The sequence below is a fragment of the Ursus americanus genome, chromosome 13, assembly GCF_024610735.1.
Source record: "Ursus americanus isolate L20-20 chromosome 13, mUrsAme1.1.p, whole genome shotgun sequence".
Taxonomy (NCBI): Eukaryota; Metazoa; Chordata; class Mammalia; order Carnivora; family Ursidae; genus Ursus; species Ursus americanus.
The window spans coordinates 29,729,499-29,749,137 of record NC_142139.1 but is presented as its reverse complement, the minus strand read 5'-3'; the positions used below and the strand labels follow the sequence as shown (position 1 = coordinate 29,749,137).

Below are 19,639 nucleotides of genomic sequence, written 5' to 3'. Positions count from 1 at the left end.
TATGTAAAATCTTAAATATATTTTCTTTTTTATTAATATGCTAAGCATTGAATACGTTAGGGTTATTTAAAATATAAAAAGGTAGTCATCCAAAAACATAAATATGGCCATCCAAAATATATCATAACCATAATGTTATCATATTAGATTAACTTCATCTTAAAGTCACAGTAGGTCTTAATCATTCGTGCTTAAACCTAAATTAATTTGATTTTTTTTCTTCTAAATCAGCACATGCTCATTGGAGAAATTGGGAAGTATTACAAAGAAAAATTAACAATGAAAATCACTCATAATCCCTTACCAGCAAGGGAACAGCAAGTATTGCTTTTTATATTTCTTGCTGGCCTTTTTAAAATATACATTTTAAGCAAAATTAACATTATGTTATGTAATACAAGTAAATTTATTAAGCTTTACTAACAGACATTGGCTGAAAGCAATCTGATAGCTTCCTACTTCTTTCTTCTGATCATTAGGAGCAGGACTTTGTTTTTTAACCGGGTATCAAAACATAAAAATTTGGTGTTAATAGTTAAAGAAATGATCAAGAAAACTTAGCTTTTTTTTGTGATCAACAAAATTGTGTTTAGAGATTAGTTGAAAAGATAGACAAATGATAAGAATTTTTACATAATTCAAGAAAGCACTGCTTTTTTTTTTTAAGTAAATGAAAGTTTAGCTTTTTAAAATGCAATTAAAAAAAAATAAAACCAGATTTCTGTCTTGAAAAATAAGTTCAGGAGCCAAATTTCTTTCTTGAAAAATCTGAAGACTAATTTCTTTCTTGAAAAATCTGAAGACTAAGTTGACTTCATTATGAGCTGTGATAACTTTTGTATTTGTTATACCGTCAGAAATCCTCCCTGTGGCACAAAAGGACTCTTTTAATTAGAAAATATTGTTGCCACAGGGAGGTAGAAGATCGACATGAAAAACTGGGGATCTGAAAAGGAGCCCCTATCCTAGGATTACCTGAAGGTGAAACAGATTGAGCCAGAAGGAAGACAATGCTGGTAGGTTGGTTTTTAATTTACTAAGAATGTTTACAATTTTACGTTTAATTACAATTATTTCAACTACCTATACCATATTTTTGTTTAAAGGGTGACGATTCCTCCTTAAGAAGGGAGAAATAATACAGCAGTTTCTTTCCTCCTAAATAGTTTGTTATCTCTGCTAACCCCTGCCATGTTCCTAATGTTTGTTTCTTTTTATAGATTAAGCTCTAGGGCTATTTCATGCCTCCACTTCCTTGGAAGCTACTACTGACTGAGCATCTTCAAGTCTTCCCCCCCCCCCATTTCTGTTATTGCTGCTTCTTAAATCTAGACTTTTTCCTACATTTTTTTTAAAGAAGTGTTTTCTTTTAATTATCTATTTTTTTTAGTTTAGCCCAGTCACTAGTTTTCTAAAAAGGTAAAACGTGAATCTTAAGTTCATTTAGTTTTGATTCTAGAACTGTTTGAATTATAATTGTTCCGTGATTTAGATGAGTTAGAAGGCATTATTAGATAAAAGTTTTTAATATTTTAATAACTATATTTCATTTAGCCTAAGACACCATCTATTGTAAGAAGCATTTTTGTAGACCACTAAAAGTAATAAATGCTGTCAATTATAAATTTTAGGATACCATCAATTGTAAGATACATCCTGATTTCAGAGATGTTAAAATGTGAAAAAAAGTACATCTTAGAATTAATGAAATATGGTGTCATGCAATTATGAATCTTCCTGAAATTCCTATTTGCTGGGAATTGGACATTAAAATATCAGGTTTATAAAAAATGGAGGTGAGTTATCGTTGTAGAATTCCATATATATGCTGAGTAAGGTCTCTAAGTTCTTTATAGTCTTTTAGTAGAAGGTATTTAAGTGAAAAATCATTTAACTGTATTGTTTGAAAGTATACAAAATATAAGGTATTAAATTATGAAGAGTATAGAAGATGAAAATGTGTTTTAATATGACACATTACTTCAATCAATGGAGTTTATCATAACTGTTACTTTTCAGTCAGATTTTTGTGTTCCAAAAGAAAATGAAATGAAGCTTCTGCTTTCTAAACTATAATTCTGAAACTGAATCCTTTAAGGAATCTTTAAAATAGCCACTGATTTTTAGTGCCCTTGAATATATGTTTTACAGATTGTTATGTGAAGGAAAAAGATAGTGGCCAAAAGTAAAGAACTACCCTGTCAGTTAATACAGCAGAAATGAAAAGGAATGATTTTAAATGGTATTTGTATGCTTTAAGAATCATGTTTTATATATAAGGAAAAATAAGTATATCTAGAGAACAGATCAATAAAGGGTATTTGCTTTTGGAAACTAGTAGCACTCATTCCTTTGCACTCAGATTTCTAGTTTTTATTTTTATTTTTAAAAAGATTTTATTTATTTGAGAGAGAGAGAGAGCTCTCATGCGAGCAGGGGGAGGGGCAGAGGGAGAGGGAGAGAAAAGAGAATCTCAATCTCATGACCCTGAAATCAGGACCTGAGCCGAAATCAAGTGTTGGTTGCTCAACTAACTGAGCCACCCAGGCGCCCCAGACTTTTTAGTTTTTAAAACACTAGTTAACTTTCAATTTCACTATATAACAATGTGTCTAAGTAATACATTTTTATTCATTTATTTTTTTAAAAAGATTTTTATTTACTTATTTGACAGAGAGAGCAGAAGCAGGAGGAGAGGCAGGCAGAGGGAGAAGCAGGCTCTCCGCTGAGCAAGGATCCGGTCGTAGGACTCGATCCCAGCACCCTGGGATCAAGACCTGAGCCAAAGGCAGATATCCAACCTACTGAGCCACCCAGGCCCCCCAAATTTTTAATCATTTAGACAGAGAAGGGGGCTAAATATGAATTATATAGAATTTTAAATGAGCACATAAGGCTATAAGTGTTGCCAAGTAGGGATAGCTGAAGGTTCTTAAATGTAAGAATGCTTAGAACATATGTCTAGGCAAATTATCTATCCATTCATCCTGTACCAGCTCTTACTGAGGGCTGCAGCATGTCAGGCTCCGAGCCCGCTGTCTTGGGGTAAACAAGACCCTGTGTTTGTTTTCACCAGGCTTTCAGCTATGTGAAGAAATGAACAATTAAACACGTTATTATAATCAAATGTGATGAGCATTATGATAGGATTAATGAAAGGTTTAGGGAGTATACAGCTGGGGAATGCCTGGGAGGGCAGAGAACGCCTCCCTGAGGAAGTAACATTTGAACAGATTTAGAGGGTTTGAAGTAATTAGCCAAGCAGAGTATATCATGGTTGGAAGCCTGGAGGAAGGAGAACAGGGCCTATTTGAATTGTAGAAGGGACTTCAGTATGGCTAGAATATGGATTATGAAAAGAAAAGGGGATAAAAATGAAGCTAAAGAGGTAAAAAAGTCTTATTGCTGAGGCCTTTGTAAGGTTTGTGTCTGTTTATTGGGCCTTATCTAAAGGACGATGGGAAGCCTTTTAAGAGTTTTAAACAAAGTATGTTTCTTTTTTTTTTTTGAAGATTTTATTTATTTATTTGACAGAGATAGAGACAGCCAGTGAGAGAGGGAACACAAGCAGGGGGAGTGGGAGAGGAAGAAGCAGGCTCATAGCGGAGGAGCCTGATGTGGGGCTCGATCCCATAACGCCAGGATCACGCCCTGAGCCGAAGGCAGACGCTTAACCGCTGTGCCACCCAGGCGCCCCTTTAAACAAAGTATGTTTCTTAACAAATTTAGTTGTTTCCCAAATAGTACTGTAAATGAAAAGTAGAACAAGACAAGCAAAACGTTACCTAAAATAAAGTCTGAACTCCTTAGCTTCTCATTCAGAGCTCCCTAATAGGTAGTTAACTATTTTTATTCACCTTCCACTAAATTGTCTGTCTCAATAGATCTGAGCTATAGGTATGCCCGTTGCCCAAACTAAGCTAAAAATTATAGAGATTAAGGTAGTTGCACGGCTAGCCTTTCTTTTCAGAATTCAAACCTGGTGCCTTGGTACAATTCTGTTTCAGGAGGAGTCATTGTCCCTTATGCATCCTCTATGCCCTTTTGTAAACTGGGAAAGAGGCCTATGAGTTTTCTTAGGTTCATGAAAGGGCATCGTTTAAAGGAGGTCAAGAACATTTTCAACACAGCTGTTAACTTTTGTAGTGCTTTTTCATCTTTTTGTGTCATGGGCCTCTTTGATCATTGGTGAATTCAGCCTATGGGCCCTCTCACAACAATTTTTTAAAATATATAAAATACAATAGGATTACAAAGAACCAAATACATTGAAACATAGCTTTTAGACTATTTTTAATTGTGATGTCTTAATGCATATGCTTCTTTAATAATACATTAAATAATGAGAGCTAGTGGCTAATTTATGCCTATAATTTCAAAGTAGTGATGACCATAAATTATATTTTGTGGTATCTGTAACAACTATAATATGAAAATATTTATGATTTCTATTGGTTATGAAGTCATAGATATTGACAAAACTACTGTGATTTGTGTCTTTATTTAGAATTAATTTCAGTTACAATCTGAAAAACAATTTTTCGAGTTCTCATCCATATATTATTTTAACTGTCATTCACCTATTTCTCATACTTTCCTGCTCTATATTCTGCCCTACTGCTGTTCTTTTTTTTCCTAATAACTCATAGTAGGGATCTGAAAGCCATTTTCAGTGTTGCTTATTTAATACACTTTTATGATCCCTGCTAAGGAAAAAAAAAAGGCCCTCAACTATGTAGTGGTAATTTTTTATGTCCCTTAATTGATTGACCTAATATAATTTAGAGTGTCATTGACCTAATATAATTTATCCTAAGACACTCAAATATTTGAACATTTATTATATTTCTTTAAAGCCTCATTTAATATTTTATGACCTGTTTGTGTTTTGAGATCCCTCTTTTTCCATGACAAAAATTTCTGTGGTCACTGATTCTCAAACTTGACCATGTATCAGAATCATCTGGAGCACTTGTTAAAATACAGATTGCTAGCCTTACCTCCAGAATTCCTGATCCAGTGGATCTGGGCTGGGACTTGAGAATTCACATCTTTAACAAGTCCCCAGGTGATGCTGATGCTGTTGGCCCATGGATCATACTTTGAGAACCATTACCTAGACTACTGGGAATGATAGCACAGAGCTTCTGCCATCATGAAACCCGGTTAATACAGTAGCTTCTTATAATATTGTGTTATATCCATCATAAAAGATTGTTATCGGGGGTGGAAAGATACTAAAATTCTTTTAGGTTTGTATGAGATGATGTAATGAATTACTGTTAATTAATTCATCAATAAATATTCACTGAGCATCTACTATATGCCAAGCACTATTTTAGGCCTGGGCTAGAGGAGTAGACAGGACAGGCAACATACCTACATTTGTAGTGCTTAGAATCTAGCAGAGAAAGCATATAAATTTGCCAAATTATAAAATTGCTCTGTCACAGATCAGATCACATAAATTACACCTCCTGAAATTGTTCTTTAGAGTTAATATTTGCAGTTAAGCTAAGACCATTTCTTTTCAAACATTTGAAGCAGCAGATAAATTCTCCCTCTTCTTCCTTCACGTGAGAGGTATTGAGTACAGTTGAGATACTGGTAAACTTAATATTTATCATGTACAAAGTACTTATTATTTACAAACAGCGTCATGGCTCCTAGGGAATAAGTGATTCAAAGTTGAATAAAACATGGGGCCTGGCCTCAAAGAAGCTTACCAAGTAGGTTGAGAAAAACAAGCATTCAAGGAAATAATACTATGTAGTAGGAGGGTTGGGGAAAGGTGAGAAAGGCAAAGAATTGCCAAGTATGGTAGCTAATTTAAAAGTTCCAGATTGCATTATTGCCATGTGGTAGGTCATTTTAAATTTCATCATAAGGGTATAGTTGACAGTTAAGGTCTCTGGGTTTAAGGGCAGAAGAACAAGTCAAATGGAATTCAGCATTTCTAAATGTCACCGTTGTAATTTTTTTATGTGTGGAAATGGTACCATGAAACTCATGAGTGACTTCTTTTTCCCATTCACAAAAAAATTGGGACAATGCAAGAAACACAACCTGTTTGCAGTGCCTAGTTACAACTTGGGAGTGGGATTAGGAAATGAGATAGGACTACTTGTTATTTTTAAAATTTTTTATGTTTCTATAATTTTTTTCGTTTAGTGTATCAGGGAAGAAAGAATGTCACCCATTTCCTCTCTTTCACTTAGGCATTATTAAGACAGAGTGCCAGTTTTTATAACAGATAACCCATATTCTCCTAGTTAAGGTCAGTGTTTGATCATAATTAGATGTTTGATTTCTTTTCACTTTGTTTTTTAAAGGCTTATTTATTTATTTATTTATTTGAGAGAGAGAGAGAGAGCTTGCGTGAGTGTGGGGGAGGTAGAGGGGGAGGGAATCTTTAAAGCAGATTCCCTGCTGAGCGAGGCGCCCCATGCGGGGCTTGATCTCACTACCCATGAAATCACGACCTGAGCTGAAATCAAGAGTTGGTTGCCTAACCGACTGAGCCACCCAGGTGTCCCTCTTTTCACTTTGTAAATCAGCCAAGATACTATGCTACTTGAATGAGCAATTTTAAATTATCTGAAAATATTTTTCATATGTTTTATATTAGAGGGTGGTGATAATAGGTAGTTATCCTCCAGGATAACTTATTTATTATTTTAGTATTATTACTTAATTTTTTTTAAAGATTTTATTTATTTATTCGACAGAGACAGAGACAGCCAGCGAGAGAGGGAACACAAGCAGGGGGAGTGGGAGAGGAAGAAGCAGGCTCATAGCGGAGGAGCCTGATGTGGGGCTCGATCCCATAACGCCAGGATCACGCCCTGAGCCGAAGGCAGACGCTTAACCGCTGTGCCACCCAGGCGCCCCTATTATTACTTAATTTTTAAGAACATATTTGAACAAAATGAATTCTTTGTTAGCCAGAACTTGGGAGACATTTTCTTATTACTAGATGACCTTGCAAAAGATCATTCTAGAAAGTTTTACATCAGGAAAAAAAAAAAGCTATGTCTCTAACTTGGTTAGCAAGAAGGTACTTCTTATTGTGCATGACATTTGACAAGACTTGTAGGAAAATCTGAATCCTTTTTCTTCTTTATCACCTTTTTTCCTGCTACTTAATTCTTAGAAAATAAATATTTAGAATAATAAGTTAGAATGAAAAAATTCTTTTCAAGAGGAAATCAAGGATTTGGTCCAAGAGGAAAAAGAAATCGAAAAGGTGCTGATTTCTTTCTGACATTTGCTTTCTTGAACAAACTTGAAAATCCTTTTTTTTTTCTTTCTTTTCTAGAGACATTGTTCTACAGTTAACATCTATTTGGACTTACAACATTAAGTTTTAGTTATTTAGTTTGAAAAAAATGAGGTTGGCAGAATCACATTTGTTTTTAATTTCTTTGCTACCATTATATGCCTATTTAGGAGACACTCAGAAGTGCCAGTTATCTACTTGAGACAAGAAGACACCAATTATTATGTCTGGGTTGTATATATGGGTTATATGTATATGTCTGCAGTCCTATATTCTGGGAGGAGAGGCCTTCACAAAAAAAGAAAGAACGTTTGGGAAACTCATCCTTGGGAGTAAAAGTCAAGGGTAGAAGCCAGTGCGTTCAGCTTGCCATCTCACAAAGGGAGTCAGAAACTATAGATTTGAAACCACAAAGAACATAAAGTCCTACATTAATTTTGTCACCTTCTGTTTTTCAATAGTAATTAATAGCAAGCACTTTAACAGAAAGACTCCCTGTATACTTGTTTTGGGGGGTCCCAAGAAATGGGGAAGTTAATGAGAGATTAGTTTAATTCTGCAACTAGTCTTAGGGGAAACAAAATTCCGAAAGATAGAATGAATAGCTGAAAGGAGCAGAAAGCGGGCTGAATTCTTACACTTCTTAAAGGAAGGAAGTAAAAGAGCATGAGGAGTTGCCCTGGCTCTGAGACCATTTGTGGGGTTACCTGAGACTGCCTGTGGTACGCAGAGCATTTGTGTGTGTGTGTGTGGGGGGGGCTAGAACAAGAAATTAGATATGACCGTAACTGTAAAGGAGCTTGGTCTTTATTGGGAAAATATGTAAGAAAATGACTTTTTATAACCTAAGGGTCAAAAAAATCAGTGTTGTGAGAATGAGGGGAGGGAGCTGTTAGTTATTTTAATGGAAAGTTCATGGTTTAGCTGAGCCTGGGAGAATAAAATTTCATTTGAAAAGTGTTACAGAAAAAAAAAATTCAATGACACTTGTTAAAGCACTGTAAGGAAGACTAAATTCAAGGGAGAGCTATTATGATAGGGATAGAGACCACTGTGATGGGGTTTTGCAGTGAGGGAGAGAGAGTGGGCTCAGCTCTGAATACAGTATAATCAAGTGGGAATTTATAGCCAAGGAGCAGGATGGGGGTCAGTGGATGGAAAACTACTGAGAGGAAATATCAAGAACTGGAGGGTTGGGGGCTTTGGCTAAACAGATTCTTGCTGAAGACAGGCCAGGATGATCACACATCAGCTGGGGGTGGGAGGGGATGAGGAACCTCTCAAATATGGAGAGTGATCAGATACAGAGGATGGGGGATTCTGAACTGACTAGCTAAACTGACTTAGAGTTCTTGCTAAAATGGAATTTTAGGGGCGCCTGGGTAGCGCAGTCGTTAAAGCGTCTGCCTTCGGCTCAGGGCGTGATCCTGGCGATCCGGGATCGAGTCCCACATCAGGCTCCTCCGCTGGGAGCCTGCTTCTTCCTCTCCCACTCCCCCTGCTGTGTTCCCTCTCTCGCTGGCTGTCTCTCTGTCACATAAATAAATAAAATCTTTAAAAAAAAAATAAAATAAAATAAAATAAAATGGAATTTTACAAGGAAGTACACAGATGGACCTACGAGAAGGTTCAGGAGCCTAACTAAAGTTTGGTAGACAAAGAATCTTTGTCCAGTAGTGAAGGATTTTCTGGTGGTGAAGTCATCATTTATACCTTCTCCGTTACCTCCTAGTTCAATACCAAATCATGTCAGTTTGCCTCCAAAATATATCTTGAATCTACCAGTTTCTTTCCATCTTCATTGCTAATAGCCTCGACCAATCTGTACTTATTTTTTATTATATGAGTAACTGTCATGGCCATTGGCCTTCTAACTTCTCGTTTTCATTTTTGGCCTTTCTCCCTTTCACTCTAAGCAATCTATGCTTTACATAGTAACCAAAGTGATTTTAAAAAATGTACTTATAAATTTAATCATTATACTCCCTTCCCTAAAACCTTTCAGTGGGTTCTAATTGCACTTAGGATAATATTCAGAATTTTTAACATGGGCTTCAAGACATTGAATAATTTGGCTCCTCTCACTCATCTAGAAACAATAACAATAATAGCAACAAGAACAAAATCCTAACATTTAAAATCTCTTTACTATATTGCCAGGAATAGTTCTTAGGGCTTCACATATTAATATTTTAATATTCTTAACAACCCTGGGCTGAATAACTTTTCCAAGACTAGATAGCTATTTAAGTGGTGGCGCAAGGATTTAAATTCAGATAGTAAGTAGGGCTCCAGGGTCCAATCTCTGAAGCATTATACTCTGATGAATTATATAGCACCCCTCTCACCCCAGTACACACACACACACACACACACACACACACACACACACACACACACACTGTTGTCGTTTTGCATTTCCATGAATCCAAACTTTACCTTCACAGGGTGCTTACATATACTGTTTGCTTTCCGGTTTTTCTTACTCCTGGTCATCCTTTAGATCTCAGTTTAAATGTCACTTTCTCAGAGAGATTGCCTTTAGCTGATACTCATCAATCTCAATTAGGACTGTTCTGTTATTTTGTCTTAGCCCCCCATTTTTCTTTTTTTGTTAGCACCTACAACTTGTGATATATTAAACTCCCACCATGAGGTGGTAAATAATTCCAAAAACCTCAGATCACATAAAATATGGCATTATTGTGAGTTTAATAAAATGACCCAAGACAAGGTGTACGGAGGAAGATGTGTGTCGAAGGGGTTCCAGGACTCAGACTAAGACATCCCAGTCAGTCTAAGGTCCGGCTGTGGTTTGGTGCCACCTGGTGGGTAGTTGTGTATTCCAGTGATGGTTGTTTGAGGGTAGAGTGGAAGATGGGAGCCAGTTACCACCAGTTAACTTACCTGAATTCATGTATTCATGATGTTCTATTCTATTCTATTTATGTTTATTTAATGTTTCCAGATGATGCTTCATAAAACCAAAGACCTTATCCTTTGCATGTACTGGTATTAGCTAGAGCTAGGCACCAAATAAGTTTTTGGTAAATTATTTGTTGATTGAATGAGTGAGTGAATGAGAAGATGTCATGAACCAGGACAGAATGCCAGGAATTTTCTATTTTATTTAGAGATTGACAAGCAATATAGTTTAACTAGAGATTAGGCTTTGTGGAGGCATATGGTAGAGAGAGGTAAGGCTAGAAAGATAGAGTGGAACCAGATTGTGGTGGCCCTTGAATAAAATAGTTAGGAACTGTGTGAAATGTGATCTGGAGAAGATGAGAAGTGAAAAGGACATTTATTTTAAGCATCTAGAACATACTTAAATAATAGAAATAGAAGGGATAGCTTCCAAAATACTAAGTTGGGGGTAGGGAATAAACTAAACTTGGCCAATCCAACAAAAGGCAACAGAGGAGGAAAAAAATGGAAACACGAATCATAAATCAAGATAGTAGAAATAAGTTCAAAACACCAGAAATTATATTAAAATAATCTATTGTGATCTTAACATGAGTCTGTATTATTTTTAAAAGATACACAAAACAAAATGATATAAAAAGGATAGATCAATTTATTCATCTGAAAAATACTAACCAAAGAAAGCCGGTGTAATAAAATAGAATTTAGGGTAAGAATTTTTAATTGGGACAGAGACTCTTTAAACTGCTAAAAGGAACAACCCAGAAAATATAATTATCATAAACTTATATGCATCTAACAACATAGCTTTGAAATATCATTTAAAGCATAAACTTTTAAAATTGCAATGAGTAGTGGACATGCCTACGAAACAATGAGATGTTAACATACCTCTGCCAAAATTGAAAAATGAAGCAGATTAAAAAATTAAAATGGGATCAAAGAATTGAACCACAGCACTGACAATCTTCGTAAACTAGAGATATATGAAACATTGTACCTAAACTAATAAAATACAACCCTGTACACTTTTTTCGGTTATATATAGGTCAGCTTTTAACTGTGTACTAGGTCATAGAGGAATCTCAACAATGTCCAGAAATCTGTATCATTCAAAATATATCATTTCATCATAATACAATAAAATTAGAAATCAATGAGGTGAAAATCAAAATACTTTATATTGGCTCACTAATGGATGGAAGAGAAAATGAAAATTAGAAAATATTTGCAACTAATAACAATGAAAGCATTGCATATAAAAATTTGAGATGTGATTTAAGTAGAACGCACTGGAAAATTTAGTAGCTTTAAATGCATTTATTGGAAAATATGAAAGATTGCTATAATGAGCATATGTTCATCTAGATGGTAATAAAGGACCAACAAAATAAATCCAAATTAAGTAGAAGAAAAGAAATTATAAAGATAAAAAAGTAAACATTAATGAAATAGAAAAGAAAATAGATAATTAATAAAACCTTTAAGTTTAAAAATGGACGAACCTCTGTAAAAATGGATCAAAGAAAAATCAACACTATGAAGAACAAAAAATATAACCAATAGAATAGAGTTTGAAAATCATAAGAAAATACTATGAACAACCTGTTGCCAAGGAATTTGAAAACCTATGGAAAATTAAAATTATATATGTATATATATATATATATTTTTAAATAATGATTTTTTATTATATTATGTTAGTCACCATACAGTACATCCCCGGTTTTCGATGTAAGGCTCGATGATTCATTAGTTGTGTATAACACCCAGTGCACCATGCAATATGTGCCCTCCTTACTACCCATCACCGGTCTATCCCATTCCCCCACTCCCCTCCCCTCTGTAGCCCTCAGTTTGTTTCTCATAGTCCATAGTCTCTCATGTTTCATTCCTCCTTCTGATTACCCCCCCTTTCTTTATCCCTTTCTTCCCCTACTGATCATTCTAGTTCTTATGTTCCATAGATGAGAGAAATCATATGATAGTTGTCTTTCTCTGCTTGACTTATTTCACTAAGCATTATCTCCTCCAGTGCCGTCCATGTTGTAGCAAATGTTGAGAACTCATTCTTTCTGATTGCTGAGTAATATTCCATTGTATATATGGACCACAACTTCTTAATCCAGTCATCTGTTGCAGGGCATCTCGGCTCCTTCCACGATTTAGCTATTGTGGACATTGCTGCTATGAACATTGGGGTGCATATGGCCCTTCTCTTCACTACGTCTGTATCTTTGGGGTAAACACCCAGTAGTGCAGTGGCTGGATCATAGGGTAGCTCAATTTTTAACTTTTTAAGGGACCTCCACACTGTTTTCCAGAGTGGCTGTACCAACTTGCATTCCCACCAACAATGTAGGAGGGATCCCCTTTCTCCACATCCTCTCCAACAATTGTTGTTTCTTGCCTTGTCTATTTTTGCCATTCTAACTGGCGTAAGGTGGTATCTCAGTGTGGTTTTGATTTGAATTTCCTTGATGGCTAATGATTTTGAACATTTTTTCATGTGTCTGTTAGCCATTTGTATGTCTTCATTGGAAAAGTGTCTGTTCATATCTTCTGCCCATTTTTTGATTTGTTTATTTGTTTCTCGTGTATTGAGTTTGAGAAGTTCTTTGTAGATCTTGGATACCAGTCCTTTATCTGTAGTGTCATTTGCAAATATCTTCTCCCATTCCGTGGGCTGCCTCTTAGTTTTTCTGACTGTTTCCTTGGCTGTGCAGAAACTTTTAATCTTGATGAAGTCCCATAAATTCATTTTATTTTTTGTTTCTCTTGCCTTTGGGGATGTGTCATGAAAAAGGTTGCTTTGGCCGATGTCGTAGAGGTTGCTGCCTATGTTCTCCTCTAGAATTTTGATGGATTCCTGTCTCACATCGAGGTCTTTCATCCATTTGGAGTTTATTTGTGTGTATGGTGTGAGATAGTGGTCAAGTTTCAAAATTATATATGTATATATTATATATGTATATGTAAGTGTGTGTGTGTATATATATACATGCACAATTGACTCAAGAAGAAATAGAAAACATTCAAGTCAACCTTTTAAGTTCTTTAATTTTACATATGCATTCCCTCATTCAAATAAAACCCATCAGATCCAGGCCTATTACTAAAATTTCAAGGGACACATAAGCCCTATTATGGAAACAGTAAAAGAGGGAAAGCTTTCCAACTCATTTTATGGAGATAGTAAACCTTAACTTTAAAATGGACTGAGCATAAAAAAAAGTAAGTTTCTTGCTGAATTTATGTATGATCATAGCTACAAATATTCTAAATAAATAATAGTAAATCTAGCACTGGTTAAAAAACATATAATGACTAAATACATACTAGGAAGGCAAAGAAGGCTATTAGAAAATCTGTTAATATAATTTGCCACATGAATAGATTAAAAGAGAAAACCATATAATCATCCCAATAGACCCAAAAAGCATTTGTTAAAATTCACCATCTTCTGAGACTCTTAATCTGGATTGGGACTTGATAAGGTGTCTATATTAAAAATTTGTGGCAAATATGATTAATAGGGAAACAGGATGCCAGCTATCATGTTTACTAATAAACATATTTCTGGGGGTTCTAGCAAATGCAAGTAATAAAAAGAAATAAAAGATCAGAAGGGAAGACACAAAATTGGTATTTACAAGTGGTTTAATTAACACATAAATTTTAAGAAACTATATAGATTTTAAACCTGCCTAGAGGGTTCATCAGGGTTGCTCTACACAAGAACAATAATCAGAAAATCATAAAGAGGATATGGTGTGCACACACGCATGCATGTACACACACACACACACACACACACACACACACACTGGAATACTACTCAGACATAAAAACAGAATCAAATCTTGCCATTTGTGACAGCATGGACGGACCAAGAGAGTCTAATATGCTAAGTGAAATAAGTCAGACAGAGAAAGACAAATATCATACGGTTTTACTTTTATATGTGGAATCTAAAAAAAACAAACACTACCCAGAAACAGATCCATAAATACAGAGAACAAAGTGTTGGTTGCCAGAGGAGAGGGAGGTGGGGGGATGAGCAAAGTAGGTGAAGGAGATCAAAAGGTAGAGATCTCCAGTTATAAAATAAAGAAGTCATGAGGATGGTAAGTACAGCACAGAAAATATAGTCAATAATATCGTAAAAACATTATCTGGTGACAAATGATGACGACACTTATCCTGGTGAGCACTGAGTAACATATAGAATTGTTGAATCATTATGTTTTACACCTGAGACTAATGTAACATTGTATGTCAGCTATATTTCAATAATAAAAATTTTAAAATAAAAAATAAAGATGAAAAAAGATCCCATTCATAATAGTAAAAAAACTTAAACAGGTATCTACGAATAAATCCAATAATAATATATAATACGTTTATGAAAATAAGAATTTAACTTTATTGAGGAGCATAAATAAGTGAAGGGGTATACAACTTACTTAAGAGGAAGTAGACCCAAACCATTTAAGTCCTTTAATCTTTAACCCACAAACACACATGGAAAGATGGACAAGGTAAAACTGTTGATTCTTCCCCAATTAATCTATAAATTCAGTACAATTCCAATCAAAATCTCAAGAGGACTTGTTTTTGGAGGAATTTGATAAACTCTTAGAGATCCAAAAATAGTCTGGACAATTCTGCAAAAGAACAAAGTATAGGGTGCTTGCCTTCCTGCCTGTAAGGGATGATTCTATGGCCTTAGAAAAATTTCAAATGTGTTATTGGCCCACAGACCGATAGTTTATTAGGATAGAATAGAGACCCCAGGAACAGAGTAAGCATGTATTTTTACCTGGTATGTAATAGATATAGATTTATAAGTCAGTGGGAAAGGACAGATTATTTAATAAATTAAGATAGTTGACTTTTTACAGAGAGAAAGGTATAGATCCTTATTTCACACCCTCTTATTTATTTTTTCAATTGATTTATTCCTTTCTATCCTCTTTATTTATAAAGTCACATCTCCCTTGCTCATAAGCATCAAATTTAATTTGATTAATGCATATTTTTAACATGTTATGTATATGCTGTTGTATATATTTAAGATTTATATAAATGGCATTATGTATCTCACTGTTTCCTACTTTTTTAGTAACTAGTGCTCTTAATATCCATGCATATTGCTTTGTATATATCTAATATGTTGCTGCTAATTGCTGCACAATACTGCGTGATTGATATCCATCACATTTTACCTTTATAGTTGCCCAGTAATGGATACCCGTCACTCCTTACTTGTGTCAGCTATTGTTGCATATAAACCCTCCCCCAATTTATTGGCTTGAAACAAGAACTAGTTATTGATTTTCCTGAGACTGTGGGTTATCTGTGTGGGTCTGCTGAGAGGGCTGGGCTTACTTCCCTATTTGTGGTCATCTGTGGATCAACTGGGAGCTTACTGGTCTCGGAGGACTTCACCTGATACAACTTAGTCCTTCTCTCTTCTTTCTGGTTATCTTACATCTTTTTCTTTTCTTATAATGTTGGTCAAGAACTCCAATGTGATGAAGAGCAGTGATACTAATTGGCATCCCTGTTTTGTTCCTAATCTTGAAGGGAGTGTATCTCAAGTTTCAACCTGAAGTTTAATGTTTGTTGTAGGTTTTAGTATATAAAGAATTCTCATCTATGCCTTTGGTTTTGTTTTTGTGTTAAGTTGTACTTAAGTATGAAGTCTTATCAGATGCTTTTTCTGCATTTTTTGATAGGTCATAATTTTTCTCCTTTAACCTATTAGTGTAGCCAGTTAATTGATGGATTCTCAGATGTTGAACTCTCCTTGCATTTAAAAATACATGTTGCTCATCATTTTGCTTTGTTTTCTTTTAAGTTCAGGACATTTCATAAGTAATATGGAGAGGAGGTTTTGGACTACATTTAATTTCTTTATTACTACTCATTTTTTTCTTTATATAATTTACATAATTATACATTTCATCCACATTTAAACTTACTTAAGATATAATTGTTCATAATACTGATTATTTTTATATCTATTGTATCTGTGGTTATTTCTCCCCTTTTATTTTATATTTGCACTTTCTTTTCTTGATAGCTCTTGTCGAAGTCTATTTTATTAATCTTTTCAAAATCATCTTTTGGTTTTCTGAATCTGCACTATTTTTAAAAATTATTCTTCTCAGGGCACCTGGGTGGCTTGGTTGGTTAAGCATCCGACTCTTGACGATCTCAGAGTTGTGAGATCCAGCCTGCATTGGGCTCTGTGCTGGGTGTGGAGCCTGCTTAAGATTCTCTCTCTCCCTTGCCCGCCTCCCTCTCTTTAAAAAAAAATTATTGTTCTCTATTTCATTTTTCCTATTCCTTATTATTTCTTCCCCTCTATTTCTTTAATTTTGTTCTGTTGATTTGTCCATCTTTATGAATTGAATGCTTAACTTGTTTATTGTTAAACTTTTTCATCCCCTGACCTCTTAAGTTCTGATTTAGTTGTGTCACACCTATTTGACATATATTTTAATTATAATTCATTTCTAAATATTTCTTAATTCCTCTATGATTTCCTTTTTATTCCAGGGACTATTTACCATACATTGTAAGGTAAAACACATATTAATTTGACTACATCAAAACCTAAAATTTTTGTAGGACAAACGATGCTATAGACCAACCAAATTAAGTCAAACAGCAGGCTAGCAGAAGATATCTGCAACACATACCTGAATTATTATCTAGAATAAGTTAGCATTCTACACATGAATAAGACAAAAGGATCATAGAAAAATGACAAAGGATATGACTAGGCAGTTTATAAGGGAAATATTAATAGCCAGTAAGTATATGAAAAAGTATCCTCAGTACTTATTAAGGATATGCAAATTAATACAACAATGATGGTTTTCTTGTCACCCAACAGATGGCAGAAATTGTAAAGTCTGATTTTATCTTGTACTGACAAGAATTTGAGAAAAGTGGATACTCTTAACACATCACTGGTGGAATTTTGGACTTGCACAGCTACTTTGGAGAGTAACATATAAAATTAAAAATGCACTTATTCTATTATATAAAAATTCTATTTGTATGTAAAAATTTCTATTATATACTGTGGAGACACTGTAGCATACATGTTTAAGAAAACATGGAGAGGAATTTTTTGCAGCATTGTTCCTAAAAGTAAAAAGTGGAAATACATTTATTTGCCGACCAGTAGATAATTTGATGAATAAAGTGGGGTACATTCATGCACTGGAACAATGTGTAGCATCTAAAAAGCATAACTATATTTATTTATACCAACATGGATAGAATGTAAATCTTGAATGCAGAAAAGGAAATTTTAGAATGGCATATGTAGAATAATGTCATTTATGTACCCAAAGCATGCAAAAATAATAGTATATATATTATTCTGGGATACACACACACACACTTGTAAGTATATACATACACAAAAACATGAAAGTGTGAAAAATTGAAGAATATGCATAAAACTTATGATAGTGGTTTCTTTGGAGAGATGGAATGGTGAATGAGAACTGGGGGTAGTATTCAAAGATTATCTTCCCCTGTTGTAATGTGGTATTTCTTAGGGGCAAAAACACTTTTAGGCACAAATAATGAAATGTTAACAGTTGTTGGTTCTGGGTGTTGGGATGGTGACTATTACATTATTTTTTATAATTTCATGTATGTTTTAAATCTCCCTCAAAAATTGTATAATAGGGGCTCCTGGGTGGCTCAGGTGGTTGAGTGTCTGGCTCAGGTCGGGACCCGGGGATCCAGCCCTGTGGTGGGCTCCCTGCTCAGCAGGAGCCTGCTTCTCCCTCTCCCTGCCGCTGCGCCCCTCCCTCCCCCCCCCCCCCCCCCCCCGCCCCTGGCTCGTGCTTTCTCTTGCTATCTCTCTCTCAAATGGATGGATAAAATCTTTAAAAAAAAAAAAGTATAATAGATGAGTTCCTAAACTAGGATCATAGGTGACTCAGATTTGTAGCCTGGAATGATGGTAATGTTATTGATAGAGAAAACAAAGGAGATTTGTAGATAAAAGACCTTTAGGTACCAGTGGGTTAGCCAAATAAAGATGTTTGCCATATAACTGGAAATTAGAACCTAGATCTAAAAAAATTTTAAGTCAAGCCTGGAGATACTGATTTTTGAATCAGTACAGAAATAATATTGAAAACCGTGGTAGTGAATGGATAATGAATATTATTCTTGAGAGAGTGAAGAATGAAGAGAGAAGGTGGTTAACGATCACACTTTGGGAGAACACCGCATTTAAGGGTTGTGTGGAAGTGGATGAAATCAACTGAAAAGAAACAAATAGGAAAAAAACAAAGCCAGACAGTTTATTCTCATGAAAATCAACTGAAGGGAAGGATTTCAGTAAGGGGTGGCTGATAATATTATTTGTTCAGAGAAGTAGAGTCAGATGAAGACTAAGAGGAGGTGGCTGGGTTTGGCAATTAAATGCTCAGTGTTGACCTCTGAGGAACTTTTTGGTGAGTAGAGTGCAGAAGCTATATTGTAAGAGGGGAATAAATTAGTTAATCTGAATATTCCTTTAGGAATCAGTCAAAATAAAATTTGACGTAAAGTTGTAATATAGTTTAGTTGAGAACTCCATTGTAAATTTTTCATAAACATGCTAAATGCGTATCATGTATTAGCTCTTACAAAGTTCCATAAGAATTGAAAAAAAAATTTCCAAAGTATTCAAGATACTACATATTCTCTAATGATAATAAAAACCCAAGCCCTTGAAATCACTTGTCATAAATGTTATCTAAAATATAGATATTGTTAACTACTTAAACTCATTTTGCAGGATATCATGTACATATGGGTACTTAATAAATGCTATTTGGAAAGAGTTGTTTGTCTAATATCCATAAAAAAATACTAGCTACGGTATCAGTTGACAGTCTTCTAGGAATGGCTGCTAAGAATCAGAAGCAGTGTGTCACCTAGGGTAAACCACAGAGTGAAGAATCAACAAGCTCAAGGAGAGTCTGGCCCAGGAATAACTTAATAAGTAAAATGCAGAAGACGTGAATCTAAACCAAACCATCAGGGTTTTTTTTTTTTTTAAAGATTTTATTTATTTATTTATTTATTTATTTATTTATTTATTTGAAAGAGAGGAAGAGTGTGAGGGGGTGGGGTGGGGAGGGAGAGAGAATCTGAAGCTGATTCTGCTCTGAGTGCAGAGCTCGACTGGGGCTTGCTCAGCTTGGGGCTCAATCTCACTACCAAGAGATCATGACCTGAGCCGAAACCAGGAGTTGGACACTTAACTGACTGAGCCGCCCAGGCACTCCCAAACTGTCAATCTTAAAAATGGTACATACTGAATCCTTACTCACTGTAGAGTTTTTTAGTCCATAAATGCATATGGCAAGATAACTTATGATAAAATAACTTTTAGGAGTCATGGAT

At 35.0% G+C, this 19,639-nt stretch overlaps 1 protein-coding gene across 10 annotated transcripts in view; it reads left to right on the top strand.

Moving 5' to 3' along the window:
* Positions 1-19,639, top strand: part of ELF2 (E74 like ETS transcription factor 2) — a 104,011-nt gene that overhangs the window by 56,275 nt on the left and 28,097 nt on the right. For 2 of the 10 annotated variants that reach the window (XM_045798965.2, XM_045798962.2), the window contains exon 1: positions 918-1,016. The exons of the other annotated variants lie outside the window; for them this stretch is intronic. The gene's annotated coding sequence lies outside the window, so the exon portion shown is untranslated. Of the gene's footprint in view, positions 1-917; positions 1,017-19,639 lie in introns of those variants that run through there. 10 annotated transcript variants of the gene reach the window in all.